The 27,344-nt window shown below is 47.0% G+C and overlaps 1 long non-coding RNA gene and 1 pseudogene across 2 annotated transcripts; one reads left to right on the top strand and one right to left on the bottom strand.

Moving 5' to 3' along the window:
• Window positions 1-1,671: 1,671 nt before the first annotated feature.
• LOC127916913 (3-hydroxyacyl-CoA dehydrogenase type-2-like) lies at window positions 1,672-26,869 on the bottom strand (annotated as a pseudogene).
• Window positions 15,167-15,696, top strand: LOC127916915 (uncharacterized). 2 transcript variants are annotated; one of them, XR_008096550.1, is made up of 3 exons: window positions 15,167-15,265; window positions 15,372-15,443; window positions 15,580-15,696. It is a non-coding gene; the product is annotated as an uncharacterized LOC127916915 (long non-coding RNA). The 2 variants fall into 2 exon arrangements; XR_008096549.1 differs by having other exon boundaries at window positions 15,173-15,301.
• Window positions 26,870-27,344: the final 475 nt, after the last annotated feature.

The following is a 27,344-nucleotide window of genomic DNA, read 5'->3' as shown; positions in this document are numbered from 1 at the left end:
AAATCTGGAGATGTCAGATCAGTGAGCAGCTGACCTTGCGATCACTGTAATGAAGCCACACACCCACTCGCGTTAGAAGTTCAGAAGGAGAAAGTGTAGCTATATAGAAATAATGATGCTCAAATTAAACATCATTACACTAAATAATAATTATCATCCTAATGGAGGTGTAGATTACATCTGTCATCCTAATGGAGTAGTATATTACATCTGTCATCCTAATGGAGTAGTAGATTACATCTGTCATCCTAATGGAGTAGATTACATATCATCCTGTAGATTACATCTATCATCATAATGGAGGAGTAGATTACATCTATCATCCTAATGGAGGAGTAGATTACATCTATCATCCTAATGGAGTAGATTACATGTATCATCCTAATGGAGTAATATGTTCCATCAATCATCCTAATGGAGTAGATTACATCAATCATCCTAATGGAGTAGATTACATTATCATCCTAATGGAGTAGATTACATCTATCATCCTAATGGAGAAGTATGTTACACCAATCATCCTAATGGAGTGGATTACATTATCATCCTAATGGAGTAGATTACATCTATCATCCTAATGGAGTGGATTACATTATCATCCTAATGGAGTAGATTACATCTATCATCCTGATGGAGAAGATTACATCTATCATCCTAATGGAGAAGTATGTTACACCAATCATCCTAATGGAGTGGATTACATTATCATCCTAATGGAGTAGATTACATCTATCATCCTAATGGAGTAGATTACATCAATCATCCTAATGGAGTGGATTACATTATCATCCTAATGGAGTAGATTACATCTATCATCCTAATGGAGTGGATTACATTATCATCCTAATGGAGTAGATTACATCTATCATCCTGATGGAGAAGATTACATCTATCATCCTAATGGAGAAGTATGTTACACCAATCATCCTAATGGAGTGGATTACATTATCATCCTAATGGAGTAGATTACATCTATCATCCTAATGGAGAAGTATGTTACATCAATCATCCTAACGGAGTGGATTACATTATCATCCTAATGGAGTAGATTACATCTATCATCCTAATGGAGAAGTATGTTACATCAATCATCCTAATGGAGTGGATTACATTATCATCCTAATGGAGTAGATTACATCTATCATCCTAATGGAGAAGTATGTTACATCAATCATCCTAATGGAGTGGATTACATTATCATCCTAATGGAGTAGATTACATCTATCATCCTGATGGAGAAGATTACATCTATCATCCTAATGGAGAAGTATGTTACATCAATCATCCTAATGGAGTGGATTACATTATCATCCTAATGGAGTGGATTATAATAATAATAATAATATATGCCATTTAGCAGACGCTTTTATCCAAAGCGACTTACAGTCATGTGTGCATACATTCTACGTATGGGTGGTCCCGGAATCGAACCCACTACCCTGGCGTTACAAGCGCCATGCTCTACCAACTGAGCTACAGAAGGACCAGAAGGATCCTAATGGAGTGGATTACATTATCATCCTAATGGAGAAGATTACATCTATCATCCTGATGTGCTGCCCTGATGTGTTCTCTACAACGTTCTATTGTTGCAGTGGCGTCATTTCAGCTGAACCTGTTGGAAAAACTTACCATGTTCGTATTGTTGAGGAGAAAGTGTGATAGACAGCAGAGGATGAGGTTTTTTATTAGTTACAAAACCACAGAGAGCATAGCGGAGTATTGCAGTGCTGTGGATATGAACAACAGAAACACACAAACATTCATTTGAGCTACAGTAGGGGTACATGTGTTACAGTTTCACATTCCATTTTGTGTCCAAATGTCCCGTGTGGCTCAGTGGGTGGAGCAAGGCACTGGCAACGCCAGGGTTGTGGGCTCGATTCCCACGGGGACCAGTACCAATGAAAATGTATGCACTCACTAAGTGGCTCTGGATAAGAGCGTCTGCTAAATGACTGAAATGCAACTGTACTCCCCACTAGACCCTCCCCCATCAGGGCTGCATGCGGATGGCTCCGTCCAGCCTGATGACCTCTCCGTTGATCATGGGGTTCTCAGCCAGTGATGTCACCAGGTGAGCAAACTCTGCAGGGTCTCCCAGGCGGGACGGGAAGGGCACCTGACGGGCCAGGAACGACTGCACCTGGGGAGGGAGAGAGAGAGGTGTGGGGGGTTAGTATAGAGAGAGAGAGAGAGGTGTGGGGGGTTACTATAGAGAGGTGTGGGGGGTTAGTATAGAGAGAGAGGTGTGGGGGGTTAGTATAGAGAGAGAGGTGGGAGGGGGTAGTATAGAGAGAGAGGTGGGTGGAGGGGGTTAGTATAGAGAGAGGTGGGGGTTAGTATAGAGAGAGGTGGGGGGTTAGTATAGAGAGAGGTGGGGGGTTAGTATAGAGAGAGAGGTGGGGGGGTTAGTATAGAGAGAGGTGTGGGGGGGGTATTATAGAGAGGTGTGGGGGGTTATTATAGAGAGAGAGGTGGGGGGTTATAGAGAGAGAGGTGGGGGGTTATTATAGAGAGAGGTGTGGGGGTTATTATAGAGAGAGAGGTGTGGGGGTAATAGAGAGAGAGGTGGGGGGGGTATTATAGAGAGAGGGTGTGGGGGGTTAGTATAGAAAGAGGTGGGGGGTTAGTATAGAGAGAGGTGGGGGGTAGTATAGAGAGAGTGGGGGGTAGTATAGAGAGGTGTGGGGGGTTATTATAGAGAGAGGGGTGGGGGGTAGTATAGTGAGAGAGGTGTATATAGAGAGAGAGGTGGGGGGTTATTATAGAGAGAGGTGTGGGGGGTTATTATAGAGAGAGAGGTAGGGGGTTATTATAGAGAGAGAGGTGGGGGGTTATTATAGAGAGAGGTGTGGGGGGTTATTATAGAGAGAGAGGTGGGGGTTATAGAGAGAGAGGTGAGGGGGTTATTATAGAGAGAGGTGTGGGGGTTATTATAGAGAGAGGTGTGGGGGGTTATTATAGAGAGAGAGGTGTGGGGGGTTATTATAGAGAGAGGTGTGGGGGGTTAGTATAGAGAGAGGTGGGGGGGGTTAGTATAGAGAGAGGAGGGGGTAGTATAGAGAGGTGTGGGGGGTTATTATAGAGAGGGGGTGGGGGGTAGTATAGTGAGAGAGGTGTATATAGAGAGAGAGGTGGGGGGTAGTATACCTTCTCAGGTAGACCTGCCAGGAGAGGAGTAGCAAACAGACCTGGGGAAGGAAGGAGGGCTCATGTTAATGTCTCACTGATTAAATACTAATAAAGCTTGTTTCAAGTTCATAAATATGTGACCAATAGCATCTGCTGAATATGTGACAATTACCATCTGCTGAATACGTTCCCAAAACCTGACCAATTACCATCTGCTGAATACGTGACCAATACCATCTGCTGAATACGCGACCATACCATCTGCTGAATACGCGACCAATACCATCTGCTGAATACGCGACCAATACCATCTGCTGAATACGCGACCAATACCATCTGCTGAATACGTGACCAATACCATCTGCTGAATACGCGACCAATACCATCTGCTGAATATGCGACCAATGCCGTCTGCTGAATACGCGACCAATGCCATCTGCTGAATACGTGACAATTACCATCTGCTGAATACGGGACCAAGGCCATCTGCTGAATAAGCGACCAATGCCATCTGCTGAATACGTGACAATTACCATCTGCTGAATACTGGACCAATGCCATCTGCTGAATACGTGACCAATACCATCTGCTGAATACGCGACCAATACCATCTGCTGAATACGTGACAATTACCATCTGCTGAATACGGGACCAAGGCCATCTGCTGAATACGTGACCAATACCATCTGCTGAATACGCGACCAATACCATCTGCTAAATACGCGACCAATACCATCTGCTGAATACGCGACCAATAGCATCTGATGAATACGCGACCAATACCATCTGCTGAATAAGGGACCAACACCATCTGCTGAATACGCGACCAATACCATCTGCTAAATACGCGACCAATACCATCTGCTGAATACGCGACCAATACCATCTGCTGAATACGGGACCAATACCATCTGCTGAATACGGGACCAATACCATCTGCTGAATAAGGGACCAATACCATCTGCTGAATACGTGACCAATGCCATCTGCTGAATACGCGACCAATGCCATCGGCTGAATACGCGACCAATACCAGCTGCTGAATACGCGACCAATACCAGCTGCTGAATACGTGACCAATACCATCTGCTGAATACGTGACCAAGACCATCTTCTGAATACGTGACCAATACCATCTGCTGAATACGCGACCAATACCATCTGATGAATACGCGACCAATAGCATCTGATGAATACGGGACCAATGCCATCTGCTGAATACGTGACAATTACCATCTGCTGAATACGGGACCAATACCATCTGCTGAATACGTGACAATTACCATCTGCTGAATACGCGACCAATAGCATCTGATGAATACGGGACCAATACCATCTGCTGAATACGTGACAATTACCATCTGCTGAATACGCGACCAATACCATCTGCTGAATACGGGACCAATACCATCTGATGAATACGCGACCAATGCCACCTGCTGAATACGTGACAATTACCATCTGCTGAATACGCGACCAATACCACCTGCTGAATACGTGACAATTACCATCTGCTGAATACGGGACCAATACCACCTGCTGAATACGTGACAATTACCATCTGCTGAATACGGGACCAATACCATCTGATGAATACGGGACCAATACCATCTGCTGAATACGCGACCAATGCCATCTGCTGAATACGCGACCAATACCAGCTGCTGAATACGTGACCAATACCATCTGCTGAATACGTGACCAAGACCATCTTCTGAATACGTGACCAATACCATCTGCTGAATACGCGACCAATGCCATCTGCTGAATAAGCGACCAATGCCATCTGCTGAATACGTGACAATTACCATCTGCTGAATACGGGACCAATGCCATCTGCTGAATACGTGACCAATACCATCTGCTGAATACGTGACCAATACCATCTGCTGAATACGTGACAATTACCATCTGCTGAATACGGGACCAATGCCATCTGCTGAATACGTGACCAATACCATCTGCTGAATACGCGACCAATACCATCTGCTGAATACGCGACCAATACCATCTGCTGAATACGCGACCAATACCATCTGCTGAATACGCGACCAATACCATCTGCTGAATACGCAACCAGTGCCATCTGCTGAATACGCGACCAATGCCATCTGCTGAATGAGCGACCAATACCATCTGCTGAATACGTGACAATTACCATCTGTTGAATAAGCGACCAATGCCATCTGCTAAATACACAACCAATGCCATCTGCTGAATACGCGACCAATACCATCTGCTGAATACGTGACAATTACCATCTGCTGAATACGGGACCAAGGCCATCTGCTGAATATGTGACCAATACCATCTGCTGAATACGCGACCAATGCCACCTGCTGAATACGTGACCAATACCATCTGCTGAATACGCGACCAAAACCATCTGCTGAATACAAGACCAATACCATCTGCTGAATACAAGACCAATACCATCTGCTGAATACGCGACCAACGCCATCTGCTGAATAAGCGACCAATGCCATCTGCTGAATGTGTACACGCCACCAATACCACCTGCTGAATGCGTACACGCCACCAATACCACCTGCTGAATGCGTACACGCCACCAATACCACCTGCTGAATGCGTACACGCCACCAATACCACCTGCTGAATGCGTACACGCCACCAATACCACCTGCTGAATGCGTACACGCGACCAATACCACCTGCTGAATGCGTACACGCCACCAATACCACCTGCTGAATGTGTACACGCCACCAATACCACCTGCTGAATGCGTACACGCCACCAATACCACCTGCTGAATGTGTACACGCCACCAATACCACCTGCTGAATGCGTACACGCCACCAATACCACCTGCTGAATGCGTACACGCCACCAATACCATCTGCTGAATGCGTACACGCGACCAATACCACCTGCTGAATGCGTACACGCGACCAATACCATCTGCTGAATGCGTACACGCCACCAATACCATGTGCTGAATATACCACCCGCTGGATGCGTGACCAATACCACCCACTGTAGTGCTATTCACTCAACTGTACGACTTGATTAGTTTACTGTTAGCTAGCTACATAATCTTAGCCATTCTTCCATTCTTCTTAGCTAGCTACATAGCCGTCCTTGTATCAGAGATAATTGCATAATTATCGTATTTCGTATTTCGTCGCCCTAACGTAGCCTTCACTGCTATTCGCCCAGGAGCTAGCAACGCTAGCTAACGCACACAGATTAGCATCACTGTAGTGCTATTCACTCAACTGTACGACTTGATTAGTTCAGTGTTAGCTAGCTACATAGCTGTCTTTGTTTCCAAGATAATTGTGTAGTTTAGTGTGTGTAGCCTTGGAGTGATTATCTTAATTCACTGAGGTTCGCTAGCCAGCTATTTGTCGTCCTTAACGTAGGAGACTCTGCTAGCTAGCCAACAGCTAACAGCTAACAGCTAGCCAACGTCTACTGAATAGAACTCAACAACCCGGTCGCATTCACAGGTAGTATCACATTTTGTTTCGAATTCAATCACCGGTCAGGGAGTATCACATTTTCATTTCATTACAGTACAACGGTTTGATTTGTTTGATCGTAACTAGCTACATAGCTAGCTACATAGCCGTCTTTGTTTCAAAGATAATTGTGTAGTCTAGACCGATTTCCTAGGTTAGCTAGCCAGCTATTGTCGTTCTTTTAACTCAACGTAACGTAAACAACACTGCTAGCTAGCCAGCTAGCCCCGAATAGCAGCACTGTAGAATTATTACACTCAACGGAACGACTTGATTAGTGTAGTGTCAACAACGCAGCTACTGCCAGCTAGCCTACTTTAGCAGTACTGTATCATTTTAATCATTTTAGTCAATAAGATTCTTGCTACGTAAGCTTAACTTTCTGAACATTCGAGACGTGTAGTCCGCTTGTCATTCCAATTTCCTTGCATTAGCGTAGCCTTTTCTGTAGCCTGTCAACTATGTGTCTGTCTATCCCTGTTCTCTCCTCTCTGCACAGACCATACAAACGCTCCACACCGCGTGGCCGCGACCACCCTAACCTGGTGGTCCCAGCGCGTACGACCCACGTGGAGTTCCAGGTCTCTGGTAGCCTCTGGAACTGCCAATCTGCGGCCAACAAGGCAGAGTTCATCTCAGCCTATGCCTCCTCCAGTCCCTTGACTTCTTGGCACTGACGGAAACATGGATCACCACAGATAACACTGCTACTCCTACTGCTCTCTCCTCGTCCGCCCACGTGTTCTCGCACACCCCGAGAGCTTCTGGTCAGCGGGGTGGTGGCACCGGGATCCTCATCTCTCCCAAGTGGTCTTTCTCTCTTTCTCCCCTTACCCATCTGTCTATTGCCTCCTTTGAATTCCATGCTGTCACAGTTACCAGCCCTTTCAAGCTTAACATCCTTATCATTTATCGCCCTCCAGGTTCCCTCGGAGAGTTCATCAATGAGCTTGATGCCTTGATAAGCTCCTTTCCTGAGGACGGCTCACCTCTCACAGTTCTGGGCGACTTTAACCTCCCCACGTCTACCTTTGACTCATTCCTCTCTGCCTCCTTCTTTCCACTCCTCTCCTCTTTTGACCTCACCCTCTCACCCTCCCCCCCTACTCACAAGGCAGGCAATACGCTTGACCTCATCTTTACTAGATGCTGTTCTTCCACTAACCTCATTGCAACTCCCCTCCAAGTCTCCGACCACTACCTTGTATCCTTTTCCCTCTCGCTCTCATCCAACACTTCCCACACTGCCCCTACTCGGATGGTATCGCGCCATCCCAACCTTCGCTCTCTCTCCCCCGCTACTCTCTCCTCTTCCATCCTATCTTCTCTTCCCTCTGCTCAAACTTTCTCCAACCTATCTCCTGATTCTGCCTCCTCAACCCTCCTCTCCTCCCTTACTGCATCCTTTGACTCCCTATGTCCCCTATCCTCCAGGCCGGCTCGGTCCTCCCTCCCCGCTCCGTGGCTCGACGACTCATTGCGAGCTCACAGAACAGGGCTCCGGGCAGCCGAGCGGAAATGGAGGAAAACTCGCCTCCCTGCGGACCTGGCATCCTTTCACTCCCTCCTCTCTACATTTTCCCTCCTCTGTCTCTGCTGCTAAAGCCACTTTCTACCATTCTAAATTCCAAGCATCTGCCTCTAACCCTAGGAAGCTCTTTGCCACCTTCTCCTCCCTCCTGAATCCTCCCCCCTCCCTCCTCCCTCTCTGCAGATGACTTCGTCAACCATTTTGAAAAGAAGGTCGATGACATCCGATCCTCGTTTGCTAAGTCAAACGACACCGCTGGTTCTGCTCACACTGCCCTACCCTATGCTCTGACCTCTTTCTCCCCTCTCTCTCCAGATGAAATCTCGCGTCTTGTGACGGCCGGCCGCCCAACAACCTGCCCGCTTGACCCTATCCCCTCCTCTCTTCTCCAGACCATTTCCGGAGACCTTCTCCCTTACCTCACCTCGCTCATCAACTCATCCCTGACCGCTGGCTACGTCCCTCCCGTCTTCAAGAGAGCGAGAGTTGCACCCCTTCTGAAAAAACCTACACTCGATCCCTCCGATGTCAACAACTACAGACCAGTATCCCTTCTCTTTTCTCTCCAAAACTCTTGAGCGTGCCGTCCTTGGCCAGCTCTACCGCTATCTCTCTCAGAATGACCTTCTTGATCCAAATCAGTCAGGTTTCAAGACTAGTCATTCAACTGAGACTGCTCTTCTCTGTATCACGGAGGCGCTCCGCACTGCTAAAGCTAACTCTCTCTCCTCTGCTCTCATCCTTCTAGACCTATCGGCTGCCTTCGATACTGTGAACCATCAGATCCTCCTCTCCACCCTCTCCGAGTTGGGCATCTCCGGCGCGGCCCACGCTTGGATTGCGTCCTACCTGACAGGTCGCTCCTACCAGGTGGCGTGGCGAGAATCTGTCTCCTCACCACGCGCTCTCACCACTGGTGTCCCCAGGGCTCTGTTCTAGGCCCTCTCTTATTCTCGCTATACACCAAGTCACTTGGCTCTGTCATAACCTCACATGGTCTCTCCTATCATTGCTATGCAGACGACACACAATTAATCTTCTCCTTTCCCCTTCTGATGACCAGGTGGCGAATCGCATCTCTGCATGTCTGGCAGACATATCAGTGTGGATGACGGATCACCACCTCAAGCTGAACCTCAGCAAGACGGAGCTCCTCTTCCTCCCGGGAAGGACTGCCCGTTCCATGATCTCGCCATCACGGTTGACTACTCCATTGTGTCCTCCTCCCAGAGCGCTAAGAACCTTGGCGTGATCCTGGACAACACCCTGACGTTCTCAACTAACATCAAGGCGGTGTCCCGTTCCTGTAGGTTCATGCTCTACAACATCCGCAGAGTACGACCCTGCCTCACACAGGAAGCGGCGCAGGTCCTAATCCAGGCACTTGTCATCTCCCGTCTTGATTACTGCAACTCGCTGTTGGCTGGGCTCCCTGCCTGTGCCATTAAACCCCTACAACTCATCCAGAACGCCGCAGCCCGTCTGGTGTTCAACCTTCCCAAGTTCTCTCACGTCACCCCGCTCCTCCGCTCTCTCCACTGGCTTCCAGTTGAAGCTCGCATCCGCTACAAGACCATGGTGCTCGCCTACGGAGCTGTGAGGGGAACGGCACCTCAGTACCTCCAGGCTCTGATCAGGCCCTACACCCAAACAAGGGCACTGCGTTCATCCACCTCTGGCCTGCTCGCCTCCCTACCACTGAGGAAGTACAGTTCCCGCTCAGCCCAGTCAAAACTGTTCGCTGCTCTGGCCCCCAATGGTGGAACAAACTCCCTCACGACGCCAGGACAGCGGAGTCAATCACCACCTTCCGGAGACACCTGAAACCCCACCTCTTCAAGGGATACCTAGGATAGGGTAAGTAAGGGTAAGTAATCCTTCTCACCCCCCAACAAGATTTAGATGCAAGTGGCTGTTCCACTGGTTGTCATAAGGTGTATGCACCAATTTGTAAGTCGCTCTGGATAAGAGCGTCTGCTAAATGACTTAAATGTAATGTAATGTAATGTAAATGTGACCAATACCACCCGCTGGATGCGTGACCAATACCACCCGCTGGATGCGTGACCAATACCACCCGCTGGATGCGTGACCAATACCACCCGCTGGATGCGTGACCAATACCACCCGCTGGATGCGTGACCAATACCACCCGCTGGATGCGTGACCAATACCACCCGCTGGATGCGTGACCAATACCACCCACTGGATGCGTGACCAATACCACCCACTGGATGCGTGACCAATATCACCCGCTGGATGCGTGACCAATACCACCCACTGGATGCGTGACCAATACCACCCACTGGATGCGTGACCAATACCACCCACTGGATGCGTGACCATTACCACCCGCTGGATGCGTGACCAATACCACCCGCTGGATGCGTGACCAATACCACCCACTGGATGCGTGACCAATACCACCCACTGGATGCGTGACCAATACCACCCACTGGATGCGTGACCAATACCACCCACTGGATGCGTGACCAATACCACCCACTGGATGCGTGACCAATACCATAGCCCCGTAAACGCGACCCACTCCCAACCAATACCATCTGATCAATATGTATGTGACCAATACCATCTGATCAATACGTGACCAATACCATCTGATCAATACGTGACCAATACCATCTGATCAATACGTATGTGACCAATACCATCTGATCAATACGTATGTGACCAATACCATCTGATCAATACCATCTGATAAATACGTGACCTATACCATCTGATCAATACGTATGTGACCAATACCATCTGATCAATACCATCTGATAAATACGTGACCAATACCATCTGATCAATATGTATGTGACCAATGCCATCTGATCAATACGTGACCAATATCATCTGATCAATACGTGACCAATACCATCTGATCAATACGTATGTGACCAATACCATCTGATCAATACGTGACCAATACCATCTGATCGATACGTGACCAATACCATCTGATCAATATGTATGTGACCAATACCATCTGATCAATACGTGACCAATACCATCTGATCAATACGTGACCAATACCATCTGATCAATACGTGACCAATACCATCTGATCAATACGTGACCAATACCATCTGATCAATACGTGACCAATACCATCTGATCGATACGTGACCAATACCATCTGATCAATACGTGACCAATACCATCTGATCAATACGTGACCAATACCATCTGATCAATACGTGACCAATACCATCTGATCAATACGTGACCAATACCATCTGATCAATACGTGACCAATACCATCTGATCAATACGTGACCAATACCATCTGATCAATACGTGACCAATATCATCTGATCAATACGTGACCAATATCATCTGATCAATACGTGACCAATACCATCTGATCAATACGTGACCAATACCATCTGATCAATACGTGACCAATATCATCTGATCAATACGTGACCAATACCATCTGATCAATACGTGACCAATACCATCTGATCAATACGTGACCAATATCATCTGATCAATACGTGACCAATACCATCTGATCAATACGTGACCAATACCATCTGATCAATACGTGACCAATATCATCTGATCAATACGTGACCAATACCATCTGATCAATACGTGACCAATACCATCTGATCAATACGTGACCAATACCATCTGATCAATACGTGACCAATATCATCTGATCAATACGTGACCAATACCATCTGATCAATACGTGACCAATACCATCTGATCAATACGTGACCAATACCATCTGATCAATACGTGACCAATACCATCTGATCAATACGTGACCAATACCATCTGATCAATACGTGACCAATACCATCTGATCAATACGTGACCAATACCATCTGATCAATACGTGACCAATACCATCTGATCGATACGTGACCAATACCATCTGATCAATACGTGACCAATACCATCTGATCAATACGTGACCAATACCATCTGATCAATACGTGACCAATACCATCTGATCAATACGTGACCAATACCATCTGATCGATACGCACGTGACCAATACCATCTGATCAATACGTGACCAATACCATCTGATCAATACGTATGTGACCAATACCATCTGATCAATACGTATGTGACCAATACCATCTGATCAATACGTATGTGACCAATACCATCTGATCAATACCATCTGATAAATACGTGACCTATACCATCTGATCAATATGTATGTGACCAATACCATCTGATCAATACGTACGTGACCAATACCATCTGATCAATATGTATGTGACCAATACCATCTGATCAATATGTATGTGACCAATACCATCTGATCAATATGTATGTGACCAATACCATCTGATCAATATGTATGTGACCAATACCATCTGATCAATATGTATGTGACCAATACCATCTGATCAATACGTATGTGACCAATACCATCTGATCAAATACGTATGTGACCTATACCATCTGATCAATACGTATGTGACCAATACCATCTGATCAATATGTATGTGACCAATACCATCTGATCAAATACGTATGTGACCAATACCATCTGATCAATATGTATGTGACCAATACCATCTGATCAATAGGTATGTGACCAATACCATCTGATCAATACGTATGTGACCAATACCATCTGATTAATAGGTATGTGACCAATACCATCTGATCAATACGTATGTGACCAATACCATCTGATCAATATGTATGTGACCAATACCATCTGATCAAATACGTATGTGACCAATACCATCTGATCAATATGTTTGTGACCAATACCATCTGATCAATATGTTTGTGACCAATACCAAATTGAATTGATTTATATACAGTGTGTGTGTCTGTATACAGTGTGTGTCTGTATACTGACCGGGAGCTATAGTAACCACTCTGATGCCCATGGGTGCCAGGTCTCTAGCGATGGGTAGAGTCATTCCTACGATACCTCCTTTAGACGCAGAGTACGCTGCCTGGCCCACCTAGAGAGACAGAGAGACCGCGAGAGAGAGATGGGTAGGGTCATTCCTACGATACCTAATTCAGACAGAGTATGCTGCCTGGCCCACCCAGAGAGAGAGGGAAGCTTTCATCAAATCAGATTTTGTCAAGTGCTCCGAACACAACCTTACAGTGAAATGCTCCCTTAACACGTATTTTTCTTAAAACTGCATTGTTGGTTAAGTATAATATATATATTTTTAAAGTTAACATAATTAAAGAGCAGCAGTAAAACAACAATAGTGAGGCTATATACAGGGTTTTACGGTACAGAGTCAATGTGGAGGCTAAATGCAGGGGTACCAGTACAGAGTCAACGTGGAGGCTATATGCAGGGGGTACCGGTACAGAGTCACTGTGGAGGCTAAATGCAGGGGTACCAGTACAGAGTCAACGTGAGGCTATATGCAGGGGGTACCGGTACAGAGTCACTGTGGAGGCTATATGCAGGGGGTACCGGTACAGAGTCACTGTGGAGGCTATATGCAGGGGGTACCGGTACAGAGTCACTGTGGAGGCTAAATGCAGGGGTACCGGTACAGAGTCACTGTGGAGGCTAAATGCAGGGGTACCGGTACAGAGTCAATGTGCGGGGTCACTGGTTAGTCGAGGTAATATGAACATGTAGGTAGAGTCATCGAAGTGACTATGCATAGATAATAACAGCAGTGGGCGTAAAGGGGGGGGCAATGCAAATAGTCTGGGTAGCCATTTGATTAGACATTCAGGAGTCTTATGGCTTGGGGGTAGAATCTCTTTAGAAGCCTCTTGGACCTAGACTTGGTGCTCTGGTACCGCTTGCCGTGCAGTAACAGAGAGAACAGTTTATGACGAGGGTGGCTGGAGTCTGACACACCGGAGTCTGACAAATTTCAGGGTCTTCCTCTGACACCGCCTGGTATAGAGGTTCTGGATGGCAGGAAGCTTGGCCCCAGTGTACTGGGCCGTGCGCACTACACTCTGTAGTGCCTTGTGGTCGGAAGCCGAGCAGTTGCCACATACCAGGCAGTGCTGCAACAAGTCAGGATGCTCTCGATGGTGCAGCTGCAGAACTTTTGAGGATCTGAGTACCAATGCCAAATCTAGTCAGTCTCCTGAGGGGAATAGGTTTTGTCGTGCCCTCTTCATGACTGTCTTGGTGTGTTTGGACCATGACAGTTTGTTGGTGACGTGTACATCGAGGAACTTGAAGCTCTCAACCTGCTCCACTACATCCCCGTTGATGAGAATGGGGGTGTGCTCGGTCCTCCATTTTCTGTAGTCCACAATCATCTCCATTGTCTTGATCACGTTAAGGGAGAGGTTGATATCCTGGCACCACACGGCCATGTCTCTGACCTCCTCCCTATAGGCTGTCTCGTCGTTGGGGTATTTTGTCACTGTTGGTGATCAGGCCTACCACTGTTGTGTCGTCAGCAAACTTAATGATGGTGTTGGAGTCGTGCCTGGCCACACAGTCGTGGGTGAACAGGGAGTACAGGATGGGATTAAGCACGCACCCCTGAGGGGCCCCCGTGTTGAGGATCAGCATGGAGGATGTGTTGTTACTTACCCTTATCACCTGGGGGCGACCCATCAGGAAGTCCAGGATCCAGTTGCAGAGGGAGGTGTTTAGTCCTTAGATCCTTAGTCCGTCATAGACCACAGTGGCTACCTGTCCGTCATAGGCCACCGTGGCTACCTGTCCGTCATAGGCCACCGTGGCTACCTGTCCGTCATAGGCCACCATGGCTACCTGTCCGTCATAGACCACAGTGGCTACCTGTCCGTCATAGGCCACCGTGGCTACCTGTCCGTCAAAAGCCACCGTGGCTACCTGTCCGTCATAGGCCACAGGTGTGTGTGTGTACCTGTCCGTCATAGGTCACAGGTGTGTGTGTGTACCTGTCCGTCATAGGTCACAGGTGTGTGTGTGTACCTGTCCATCATAGGTCACAGGTGTGTGTGTACCTGTCCATCATAGGTCACAGGTGTGTGTGTACCTGTCCATCATAGGTCACAGGTGTGTGTGTGTGTACCTGTCCATCATAGGTCACAGGTGTGTGTGTGTGTACCTGTCCATAATAGGCCAAAGGTGTGTGTGTGTACCTGTCCATCATAGGTCACAGGTGTGTGTGTGTACCTGTCCATCATAGGTCACAGGTGTGTGTGTGTGTACCTGTCCATCATAGGTCACAGGTGTGTGTGTGTGTACCTGTCCATCATAGGTCACAGGTGTGTGTGTGTACCTGTCCATAATAGGCCAAAGGTGTGTGTGTGTACCTGTCCATCATAGGTCACAGGTGTGTGTGTGTGTACCTGTCCATCATAGGTCACAGGTGTGTGTGTGTACCTGTCCATCATAGGTCACAGGTGTGTGTGTGTACCTGTCCATCATAGGTCACAGGTGTGTGTGTGTACCTGTCCATCATAGGTCACAGGTTTGTGTGTGTGTACCTGTCCATAATAGGCCAAAGGTGTGTGTGTGTGTACCTGTCCATCATAGGCAGCTACACTTGCTGTGTTGATGATACAGCCTCTGTGTCCGTCTGCGTCTGGTTCGTTCTTCCCCATCTCACCAACAGCCAATCGGATCACATTAAACGTCCCAGCGATGTTCACCTACACACACAAAGTTTTAAAGTATGTGAAATTTCAAAAATGGGTATGCTTTTAAAATCTCTAACGCTATGTTAACACTGTAGGACATAATGCTCACTCCAGGCGTGTGCACTGGCCAATCAGTGAACTTTACATCCAGACAGATTGAATAGCTGGACTAGGAGTTGTTCCTGGATCTGGCCCCTCTCTAAATCCCTGTTCACACAGCAGGCCTTAAAGCTCAAATCAGCTTGTTTTTTAAATTCGTTTTGGAATACTGACTGCCCAAACAACAAGTTACAACTGTAAAATGTATATAGGTTCAGAAATTTTGTGAAATAGCAGTTACAAATAGAAATCAAACTGGATGGACATCAGAAATAGAGGAAGGACATACAAACAAACCAAATATAACTATTGTAAAATAGACTGTCTGTAACATGTGTATAGTATGTATAAACTGAAGGTAGAAGAAGTCCAAGTGTTTATTAGTTTACTGCAATTGGGGAAGGGTGTTCGGGCTTGGGGTAATAATAAAAGGTATATTCTTAAAAAAGTATGTATATCTATATAGGTATGTGTATGTATACAGTGGGGCAAAAAGTATTTAGTCACCCACCAATTGTGCAAGTTCTCCCACTTAAAAAAATGAGGACTGTAATTTTCATCATAAGTACACCAACTATGACAGACAAAATGAGAGAAAAAAATCCAGAAAATCACATTGTAGGATTTTTAATGAATTTATTTGCAAATTATGGTGGAAAATAAGTATTTGGTCAATAACAAAAGTTTATCTCAATACTTTGTTATATACCCTTTGTTGGCAATGACAGAGGTCAAACGTTTTCTGTAAGTCTTCACAAGGTTTTCACACACTGTTGCTGGTATTTTGGCCCATTCCTCCATGCAGATCTCCTCTAGAGCAGTGATGTTTTGGGGCTGTTGCTGGGCAACACGGACTTTCAACTCCCTCCAAAGATTTTCTATGGGGTTGAGATCTGGAGACTGGCTAGGCCACTCCAGGACCTTGAAATGCTTCTTACGAAGCCACTCCTTCGTTGCCCGGGCAGTGTGTTTGGGATCATTGTCATGCTGAAAGACCCAGCCATGTTTCATCTTCAATGCCCTTGCTGATGGAAGGAGGTTTTCACTCAAAATCTCACAATACATGGCCCCATTCATTCTTTCCTTTACACGGATCAGTCGTCCTGGTCCCTTTGCAGAAAAACAGCCCCAAAACATGATGTTTCCACCCCCATGCTTCACATTAGGTATGGTGTTCTTTAGATGCAACTCAGCATTCTTTGTCCTCCAAACAAGACGAGTTGAGCTTTTACCAAAAAGTTATATTTTGGTTTCATCTGACCATATGACTTTCTCCCAATCTTCTTCTGGATCATCCAAATGCTCTCTAGCAAACTTCAGACGGGCCTGGACATGTACTGGCTTAAGCAGGGGGACACGTCTGGCACTGCAGGATTTGAGTCCCTGGCGGCGTAGTGTGTTACTGATGGTAGGCTTTGTTACTTCGGTCTCAGCTCTCTGCAGGTCATTCACTAGGTCCCCCATGTGGTTCTGGGATTTTTGCTCACCGTTCTTGTGATCATTTTGACCCCATGGGGTGAGATCTTGCGTGGAGCCTCAGATCGAGGGAGATTATCAGGGGTCTTGTATGTCTTCCATTTCCTAATAATTGCTCCCACAGTTGATTTCTTCAAACCAAGCTGCTTACCTATTGCAGATTCAGTCTTCCCAGCCTGGTGCAGGTCTACAATTTTGTTTCTGGTGTCCTTTGACAGCTCTTTACTTTTTTGCCCCACTGTATATGTGTACATGTATAGGTATGTGTATGTATATATGTGTACATGTATATCTATATAGGTATGTGTATATATGTATTCATGCGTGCATGTATATTAATATATATATTTACCCCAAAAATATATGGGGGATTGTAAATGATGCAGACAATTACATTGATGGAAGCAACAATCTGCCATATTAAGCTGATCCACCCCTTGGATGAAAAAGCCCAACAAGTGACCAAATCAGATGGTGTGTTTTCAGACAGCAGTTATTAGTTGACATGGCGAGTTGTCATAGTAATGACAGGTGTGTGAGCAGTGGCGTAGGCTGATTAGTGGTGCTCATATTTCCTGTCACTCAGAAGTTATGTATCACGATAAGGTGACAATGACTGTCATTGATGCTTCTCAGTTGCTTTGAATGTTAAAAATCAGTGTCAGAACACTTTTAAAGCCTCAAAGGATAAGATGATTAAACTTTCATTCCTTTTTGGCCAGCCACAGCAGTCAACTAGCTACCTTTTTTATTTTATTTTACTAGGCAAGTCAGTTAAGAACAAATTCTTATTTTCAATAACAGCCTAGGAACAGTGGGTTAACTGCCTGTTCAGGGGCAGAATGACAGATGTGCACCTTGTCAGCTCGGGGATTCGAACTTGCAACCTTTCGGTTACTAGTCCAACGCTCTAACCACTAGGCTACCCTGCCGCCCTGTTTACTAGCACATTCACTCATTTGTTTGTAAACAATTAACAAGCTAGTTAGCTAGCACATCCTCCTGTCAAACTGTCAGAGTAGCTAGCAAACAACAATTAACAAGCTAGTTAGCTAGCACATCCTCCTGTCAAACTGTCAGAGTAGCTAGCAAACAACAATTAACAAGCTCATTAGCTAGCACATCCGCCTGTCAAACTGTCAACAGAGTAGCTAGCAAACAACAATTAACAAGCTAGTTAGCTAGCACATCCTCCTGTCAAACTGTCAGAGTAGCTAGCAAACAACAATTAACAAGCTAGTTAGCTAGCACATCCTCCTGTCAAACTGTCAGAGTAGCTAGCAAACAACAATTAACAAGCTAGTTAGCTAGCACATCCGCCTGTCAAACTGTCAACAGAGTAGCTAGCAACCAACAAAATATGCAAAATAGTCTAAAAACCACTTGAGGGCAAATAAATCCGATTTAACAGTTCAGACAAGTTGTATGGCCAGGAATCAGATTTGGCTTGAAATATCTGATTCCATGTGCTTTTGGGCTGGTCAGACTGCAGGAAAAATAACAGATTAGAATCAGATGTGGGAGAAAAATTGTGATTTGAGTCACTTCAAAACTGCCAATGTGAACAAGGCTTTAGATGTTAAGTCCCCTATTTGGAGGGCTGTGAGCAGTTCCGATTGACATTTGTGTACAAAGCGCTCTGTGACCGTCGTAGGGTCCCATGTCTTATAATACCTAAAAGCCCCATCTCACCGCTGGCGAGAAGAGGCAGGTTTCAGACCTTACATTTGCATAGGGATGTCGCATTTTCTAGCCTATCCAGACGAAATGAACAATTTCCTGTGCCTAAAACTCACAGCTCCGCCTTAAATAGCACACAGAGGAGGTCCCTGCAGCAATGTTCCAACATCTAGTGGAAAGCCTTCCCAGAAGAGTGGAGGCTGTTATAGCAGCAATGTTCCAACATCCAGTGGAAAGCCTTCCCAGAAGAATTGAGGCTGTTATAGCATCAATGTTCCAACATCCAGTGGAAAGCATTCCCAGAAGAGTGGAGGCTGTTATAGCAGCAATGTTCCAACATCTAGTGGAAAGCCTTCCCAGAAGAATTGAGGCTGTTATAGCAGCAATGTTCCAACATCCAGTGGAAAGCCTTCCCAGAAGAGTGGAGGCTGTTATAGCAGCAATGTTCCAACATCTAGTGGAAAGCCTTCCCAGAAGAGTGGAGGCTGTTATAGCAGCAATGTTCCAACATCTAGTGGAAAGCCTTCCCAGAAGAGTGGAGGCTGTTATAGCAGCAATGTTCCAACATCTAGTGGAAAGCCTTCCCAGAAGAGTGGAGGCTGTTATAGCAGCAATGTTCCAACATCTAGTGGAAAGCCTTCCCAGAAGAGTGGAGGCTGTTATAGCAGCAAATGGCGGACCAACTCCATATTAATGCTCATGATTCTGGAATGAGATGTTTGACGAGCAGGTGTCTACATAATGTTGGTAATGTAGAGTATACTACAGTCTGACAGTAGGTTCAGTAAGCAGTAGACAATGTCTTACAGTGATAACTCTAGTGAAGTCTTCTAGACTGTGGGGAACATCCTTTTTGAAGTTATAAGTCTTGACGGCAACGGCGATGCCAGCACAGTTCACCGCCAGGTCCAGCTTCCCAAACCGCTGCCGGGCCAGCTCCACCGCAGAACGCACATCTGCCTCTGACGTTACCTAGACAACCAGGACGCAGAGGGGCAGGGTTTAGAGCAAAGTACTCCTGAAAGAGGAGTAGGGGTCACAGAGGGTAGGGGTCACAGAGTACGGTGCAGGGGTTAGCCTCAATGTAGTGTTCAATGAAGACCTAAAATGCATGAGTGTTTTTACATGAGTAAGGGCTTGACATGAATGAATGTGTTTGACTTGATCTGTAGCACCATGGTCCAAATAGGTGACTATAGATTATATTGTGTTGAAATAGGTGACTGTAGATTGTACTGTGTTGAAATAGGTGACTATAGATTGTATTGTGTTGAAATAGGTGACTATAGATTATATTGTGTTGAAATAGGTGACTATAGATTATATTGTGTTGAAATAGGTGACTATAGATTGTATTGTATGACACAAGAAACCACTTTACAAAATACAATTTATGATTATTACCATACAGAGAATTAGACAATGTAAGCTACCCGTCTGCCTACTCGCTTAATTGCATATTTAAGCCTGTTTCAAAACACAACACCGCCCCTTTAATTAAGACATCATATGTTTAGCTGACTGACTTTTCAGAGACAGCTTGAAACCTCCACATGTTGTGCTCTTATAGGAAGCAGTAGGCTAACTTCCCATTACTGACCTATACTTGTCTACAGTATAATTGGGCTAACAACTCGCTAACTAGTAAAGAAAATCAACAAATGTGCACACGAGGGCTACTCCAGCCAATACAATTCTACTCCTTTGCGCTTTTCCTAAAACAAAATCACAGACTCAATCCTGTAAACTTGATGTGTTTTGGTTTGTTGCATTGAAAAGAGGCTGATATAATGTTGTTCCCAGGCCGTCATTGAAAATAAGAATTTGTTCTTAACTGACTTGCCTAGTTAAATAAAGGTCAAATTAAAAAATGTAAAATAATTTGTCACATAAAAACCCCACATTGATCTATGTAGTGCAAACTAACGGGGTGAACTCTGCTTAGTTGAATGTCCTGCGTCTCGGCGTGGCGTTTCTTCTGCACGGCAGTCCTGGAGGAGGTGCGCAGCTTAGAGGGAATATTGGTGAGGGGTGAAAGGTCAGACTCACGTCAGCGGGGCAAAGGTGCAGCGTTCTCCGAGGCTGGCTGCCAGGGTGTGTCCGTCTGAAGAGGGAAGGTCCAGAATGACAGCACACGCCCCCTGCTGCACCAACCTCTCCACGGTAGCCCGACCCAGCCCTGAAGCACCGCCTGTCACCAGGCCAACCATACCCTGGGGGTGACATGGTTTAGGTCAGGGGGACCGAGAGGCAGGGATGCAGACAGAGACACACACACACACACACACACTAGGTTGTCCAATCAAAAACCCATTTTGACCAATGGGTACAATGTTATATTGGGTAGATAATTCTCAAAGAAAACCAATGGTTAAAACGTCATGTGTAACATAATCTGTAACAGTTATTGGAGTTTTTACTGTAGGATGACCAGCATTACGGTGACTAAATATATTAGAATTGATATCTACATTTATGTGAACAACACTGCTGCTCTCTCATTTAGATATTATAATTGATATGTACATGGATGTGAACAACACCCTAACCAAGACCAGATGGAGAACTCACATTACACTGGTTTTAAGGTCTCTGCACTGGCTGTCAGTTTTAGAATTCATTTTAAAGTTTATTCTATTGGTTTTAAAATAAATCCAAGTTTGTGCACCTCAATACATGTCAGACATACTTTTAAGTTATGTACCTGAGGTCCCTCAGGTCCTCTGGCCTATTAACTATCCCAAAGCCTAGAACCAAGAGGCATGGAGAGACAGCCTTTTAACTATCCCAAAGCCCAGGACCAAGAGGCATGGAGAGGCAGCCTTTAACTATCCCAAAGCCAAGGACCAAGAGGCATGGAGAGACAGCCTTTTAACTATCCCAAAGCCTGGAACCAAGAGGCATGGAGAGACAGCCTTTTAACTATCCCAAAGCCTAGAACCAAGAGGCATGGAGAGACAGCCTTTTAACTATCCCAAAGCCTAGAACCAAGAGGCATGGAGAGACAGCCTTTTAACTATCCCAAAGCCTGGAACCAAGAGGCATGGAGAGACAGCCTTTTAACTATCCCAAAGCCTGGGACCAAGAGGCATGGAGCGACAGCCTTTTAACTATCCCAAAGCCCAGGACCAAGCGGCATGGAGAGACAGCCTTTAACTATCCCAAAGCCCAGGACCAAGCGGCATGGAGAGGCAGCCTTTAACTATCCCAAAGCCCAGGACCAAGCGGCATGGAGAGGCAGCCTTTTAACTATCCCAAAGCCCAGGACCAAGCGGCATGGAGAGGCAGCCTTTAACTACCACAAAGCCCAGGACCAAGCGGCATGGAGAGGCAGCCTTTAACTATCCCAAAGCCCAGGACCAAGCGGCATGGAGAGGCAGCCTTTAACTATCCCAAAGCCCAGGACCAAGCGGCATGGAGAGGCAGCCTTTTAACTATCCCAAAGCCAAGGACCAAGCGGCATGGAGAGGCAGCCTTTAACTATCCCAAAGCCCAGGACCAAGCGGCATGGAGAGGCAGCCTTTAACTATCCCAAAGCCAAGGACCAAGCGGCATGGAGAGGCAGCCTTTTAACTATCCCAAAGCCTAGGACCAAGAGGCATGGAGAGACAGCCTTTTAACTACCACAAAGCCCAGGACCAAGCGGCATGGAGAGACAGCCTTTTAACTACCACAAAGCCCAGGACCAAGCGGCATGGAGAGACAGCCTTTTAACTATCCCAAAGCCTAGGACCAAGAGGCATGGAGAGACAGCCTTTTAACTACCACAAAGCCCAGGACCAAGCGGCATGGAGAGACAGCCTTTAACTACCACAAAGCCAAGGACCAAGAGGCATGGAGAGACAGCCTTTAACTACCACAAAGCCCAGGACCAAGCGGCATGGAGAGGCAGCCTTTAACTATCCCAAAGCCAAGGACCAAGCGGCATGGAGAGGCAGCCTTTAACTATCCCAAAGCCAAGGACCAAGCGGCATGGAGAGGCAGCCTTTTAACTATCCCAAAGCCAAGGACCAAGCGGCATGGAGAGGCAGCCTTTTAACTATCCCAAAGCCAAGGACCAAGCGGCATGGAGAGGCAGCCTTTTAACTATCCCAAAGCCAAGGACCAAGCGGCATGGAGAGGCAGCCTTTATAGTTACAGCCTCCCCCCAAGCCATCAGACTGCTGAACAGCTTCTCCCCAGGCCATCAGACTGCTGAACAGCTTCTCCCCCAGGCCATCAGACTGCTGAACAGCTTCTCCCCCAGTGCATCAAACTGCTGAACAGCTTCTCCCCCAGGCCATCAAACTGCTGAACAGCTTCTCCCCCAGGCCATCAAACTGCTGAACAGCTTCTCCCCAAGGCCATCAAACTGCTGAACAGCTTCTCCCCCAGTGCATCAAACTGCTGAACAGCTTCTCCCCCAGGCAATCAGACTGCTGAACAGCTTCTCCCCCAGGCAATCAGACTGCTGAACAGCTTCTCCCCCAGTGCATCAAACTGCTGAACAGCTTCTCCCCAGTGCATCAAACTGCTGAACAGCTTCTCCCCCCAGGCCATCAGACTGCTGAACAGCTTCTCCCCCCAGACCATCAGACTGCTGAACAGCTTCTCCCCCCAAGCCATCAGACTGCTGAACAGCTTCTCCCCCAAGCCATCAGACTGCTGAACAGCTTCTCCCCAGGCCATCAGACTGCTGAACAGCTTCTCCCCCAGGCCATCAGACTGCTGAACAGCTTCTACCCCCAAGCCATCAGACTGCTGAACAGCTTCTACCCCCAAGCCATCAGACTGCTGAACAGCTTCTCCCCCAAGCCATCAGACTGCTGAACAGCTTCTCCCCCAGGCCATCAGACTGCTGAACAGCTTCTCCCCCAAGCCATCAGACTGCTGAACAGCTTCTCCCCAAGCCATCAGACTGCTGAACAGCTTCTCCCCAAGCCATCAGACTGCTGAACAGCTTCTCCCCCAGGCCATCAGACTGCTGAACAGCTTCTCCCCCCAAGCCATCAGACTGCTGAACAGCTTCTCCCCAGGCCATCAGACTGCTGAACAGCTTCTCCCCCCAAGCCATCAGACTGCTGAACAGCTTCTCCCCCCAGTGCATCAAACTGCTGAACAGCTTCTCCCCCCAGGCCATCAGACTGCTGAACAGCTTCTCCCCCCAGTGCATCAAACTGCTGAACAGCTTCTCCCCCCAGGCCATCAGACTGCTGAAAAGCTTCTCCCCCCAGTGCATCAGACTGCTGAACAGCTTCTCCCCCCAAGCCATCAGACTGCTGAACAGCTTCTCCCCCCAAGCCATCAGACTGCTGAACAGCTTCTCCCCCCAAGCCATCAGACTGCTGAACAGCTTCTCCCCAAGCCATCAGACTGCTGAACAGCTTCTCCCCCAAGCCATCAGACTGCTGAACAGCTTCTCCCCCAAGCCATCAGACTGCTGAACAGCTTCTCCCCCAAGCCATCAGACTGCTGAACAGCTTCTCCCCCAAGCCATCAGACTGCTGAACAGCTTCGCCCCCAGTGCATCAAACTGCTGAACAGCTTCTCCCCCAAGCCATCAGACTGCTGAACAGCTTCTCCCCCCAAGCCATCAGACTGCTGAACAGCTTCTCCCCCCAGGCCATCAGACTGCTGAACAGCTTCTCCCCCAAGCCATCAGACTGCTGAACAGCTTCTCCCCCAAGCCATCAGACTGCTGAACAGCTTCTCCCCCAGGCCATCAGACTGCTGAACAGCTTCTCCCCAGGCCATCAGACTGCTGAACAGCTTCTCCCCCAAGCCATCAGACTGCTGAACAGCTTCTCCCCCAGGCCATCAGACTGCTGAACAGCTTCTCCCCCCAGGCCATCAGACTGCTGAACAGCTTCTCCCCCCAGGCCATCAGACTGCTGAATAGCTTCTCCCCAGGCCATCAGACTGCTGAACAGCTTCTCCCCCAGTGCATCAAACTGCTGAACAGCTTCTCCCCCTGACACTCCAACACACACATACGTTGACGCTACTCTGTTTATAATGTCACTTTACCCTTACCTACATGTACATATTACCTCCACTACCAACACATAATAATATATGCACAAACTCTTCGGAACTGTTTAAGCTGGGAAGCATGTGGACATTGATAATAATGTCATGTAGACTAGCCTAACCCCACTGTAGCCTATCTGAGAGCTGTTGGCTAGAGCGCTGGTGGCAAGACCATAAGGTACTGCTTCATGTGATGTATTGTTGTCACTACCTTCTTTCCTTTGTGCTGTTGTCTGAGCCCAATAATGTTTGTACCATGTTTTGTGCTGCTACCGTGTTGTCATGTTGTGCTGCTACCATGTGTTGTCATGTTGTCTTGCTGCCATGTGGCCGTCTTAGGTCATGCTGTGTTGCAGTCTTAGGTCATGCTGTGTTGCCGTCTTAGGTCATGCTGTGTTGCCGTCCTTGGTCATGCTGTGTTGCCGTCTTAGGTCATGCTGTGTTGCCGTCCTTGGTCATGCTGTGTTGACGCTCTTAGGTCATGCTGTGTTGCCGTCTTAGGTCATGCTGTGTTGCAGTCTTAGGTCATGCTGTGTTGCCGTCCTAGGTCATGCTGTGTTGCCGTCTTAGGTCATGCATGCTGTGTTGCCGTCTTAGGTCATGCTGTGTTGCCGCCCTTGGTCATGCTGTGTTGCCGTCTTAGGTCATGCTGTGTTGCCGTCTTAGGTCATGCTGTGTTGCCGTCTTAGGTCATGCTGTGTTGCCGTCTTAGGTCATGCATGCTGTGTTGCCGCCCTAGGTCATGCTGTGTTGCCGCCTTGGTCATGCTGTGTTGACGCCCTTGGTCATGCTGTGTTGCCGTCCTTGGTCATGCTGTGTTGCCGCCCTTGGTCATGCTGTGTTGCCGCCCTTGGTCATGCTGTGTTGCCGCCCTTGGTCATGCTGTGTTGCCGTCCTTGGTCATGCTGTGTTGCCGCCCTTGGTCATGCTGTGTTGCCGCCCTTGGTCATGCTGTGTTGCCGCCTTGGTCATGCTGTGTTGCCGTCCTTGGTCATGCTGTGTTGCCGCCCTAGGTCATGCTGTGTTGACGCCCTTGGTCATGCTGTGTTGCCGCCCTTGGTCATGCTGTGTTGCCGTCCTTGGTCATGCTGTGTTGCCGTCCTTGGTCATGCTGTGTTGCCGTCCTTGGTCATGCTGTGTTGTCGTCTTAGGTAGCTTGTCATGATGTTGGTGGCTCACAATTGGCCCAGCGTAGTCCGGGTTAGGTCTCATTGTAAAATAAGAATTTGTTCTTAACAACTGACTTACCTAGTTAAATAAAGGTTAAATAAATCAATAGCATAATTTAAACGAAAAAGTATACTGTGCGCACTACGTCATCACGCACTGAAGTCCGTTTGAAAAAGCCCATATTTCATTTATGTTGATTCTAGAATATTCGCATGAAAATCTGTCGCCAATTGGATGGAAGCCCGACTGATAGCCTTCCATAACTGGCTCGCTTTGCAGCGCACAACATGCAACCCTAACCTGCACCAAATAACCTTTATACGGAGTAGGACAGTACGTCAATGTGTCAACAAAGGCGACAGCAATTGAGGGAAGGTGCACACTTGCAATAGCTAGCAACACAAAATAAACTTGACAGTGAGTCCAACTGACAAACTACAGTATCCTCCTCAATTCTAGAGCTAAACCCCCGCTAACATATACCGCCTGATGTGACAGAAACTGAAAACACCAAAGAACCGTAACTAACAAGCTCTCTGCCATAGATATCTACTAACCTTGATACTTCTAATGTTCGCCATGTCTGCGAGCTCTGCTCAACCGGACGCCGTTACCACCGTGTCGTGAGCAACAATAGTGTATTGGGTGGTTCACCTTCAAAATAAAAGTCACCCGTTGACACTGTACAATAGACTGACTGGAAAGGTGATTTCCCAAAGTCAAACACTTTCCATCGATGTCTCGCCAGCAACGTAACAACTACTGCCGGGTCACGGAATTTCGGTCATATTCTAAATAAAAGTCCCCACGTAATAATAGAAAAATGTCAATAGCGTGTATTTATTAATGATCTATATAAGGGTGTTTTCACACGTGGTCCCTTTCATACATTTCTTGAGAACTATGTGCAGTACACTGAATTTTTGTAGTGTGAACACTCCAGAGGAACTCAGACCCTCAAAAGAGTCCCTGAAGCAAACCGAACTGAGACCATCTCAAGAGGTTGTCTGGGATCAGTTCGCTTGAATTCCACAGTTGTGATATCACTTTCTGTGTCAACCAGGGAAAATACACTGAACAATGATATAAACGCAACATACAACAATTTCAACGATTTTACTGAGTTTCGCAACTACTCTTCCTGGGGTTTATTATGGATCCCCATTAGTTCCTGCCAAGGCAGCAGCTACTCTTCCTG

This window comes from Oncorhynchus keta, unplaced genomic scaffold, assembly GCF_023373465.1.
Source record: "Oncorhynchus keta strain PuntledgeMale-10-30-2019 unplaced genomic scaffold, Oket_V2 Un_contig_10034_pilon_pilon, whole genome shotgun sequence".
Lineage (NCBI taxonomy): Eukaryota > Metazoa > Chordata > Actinopteri > Salmoniformes > Salmonidae > Oncorhynchus > Oncorhynchus keta.
Note: the sequence above shows the minus strand (reverse complement) of the source record. Positions and strands in the feature narration are given on the sequence as shown.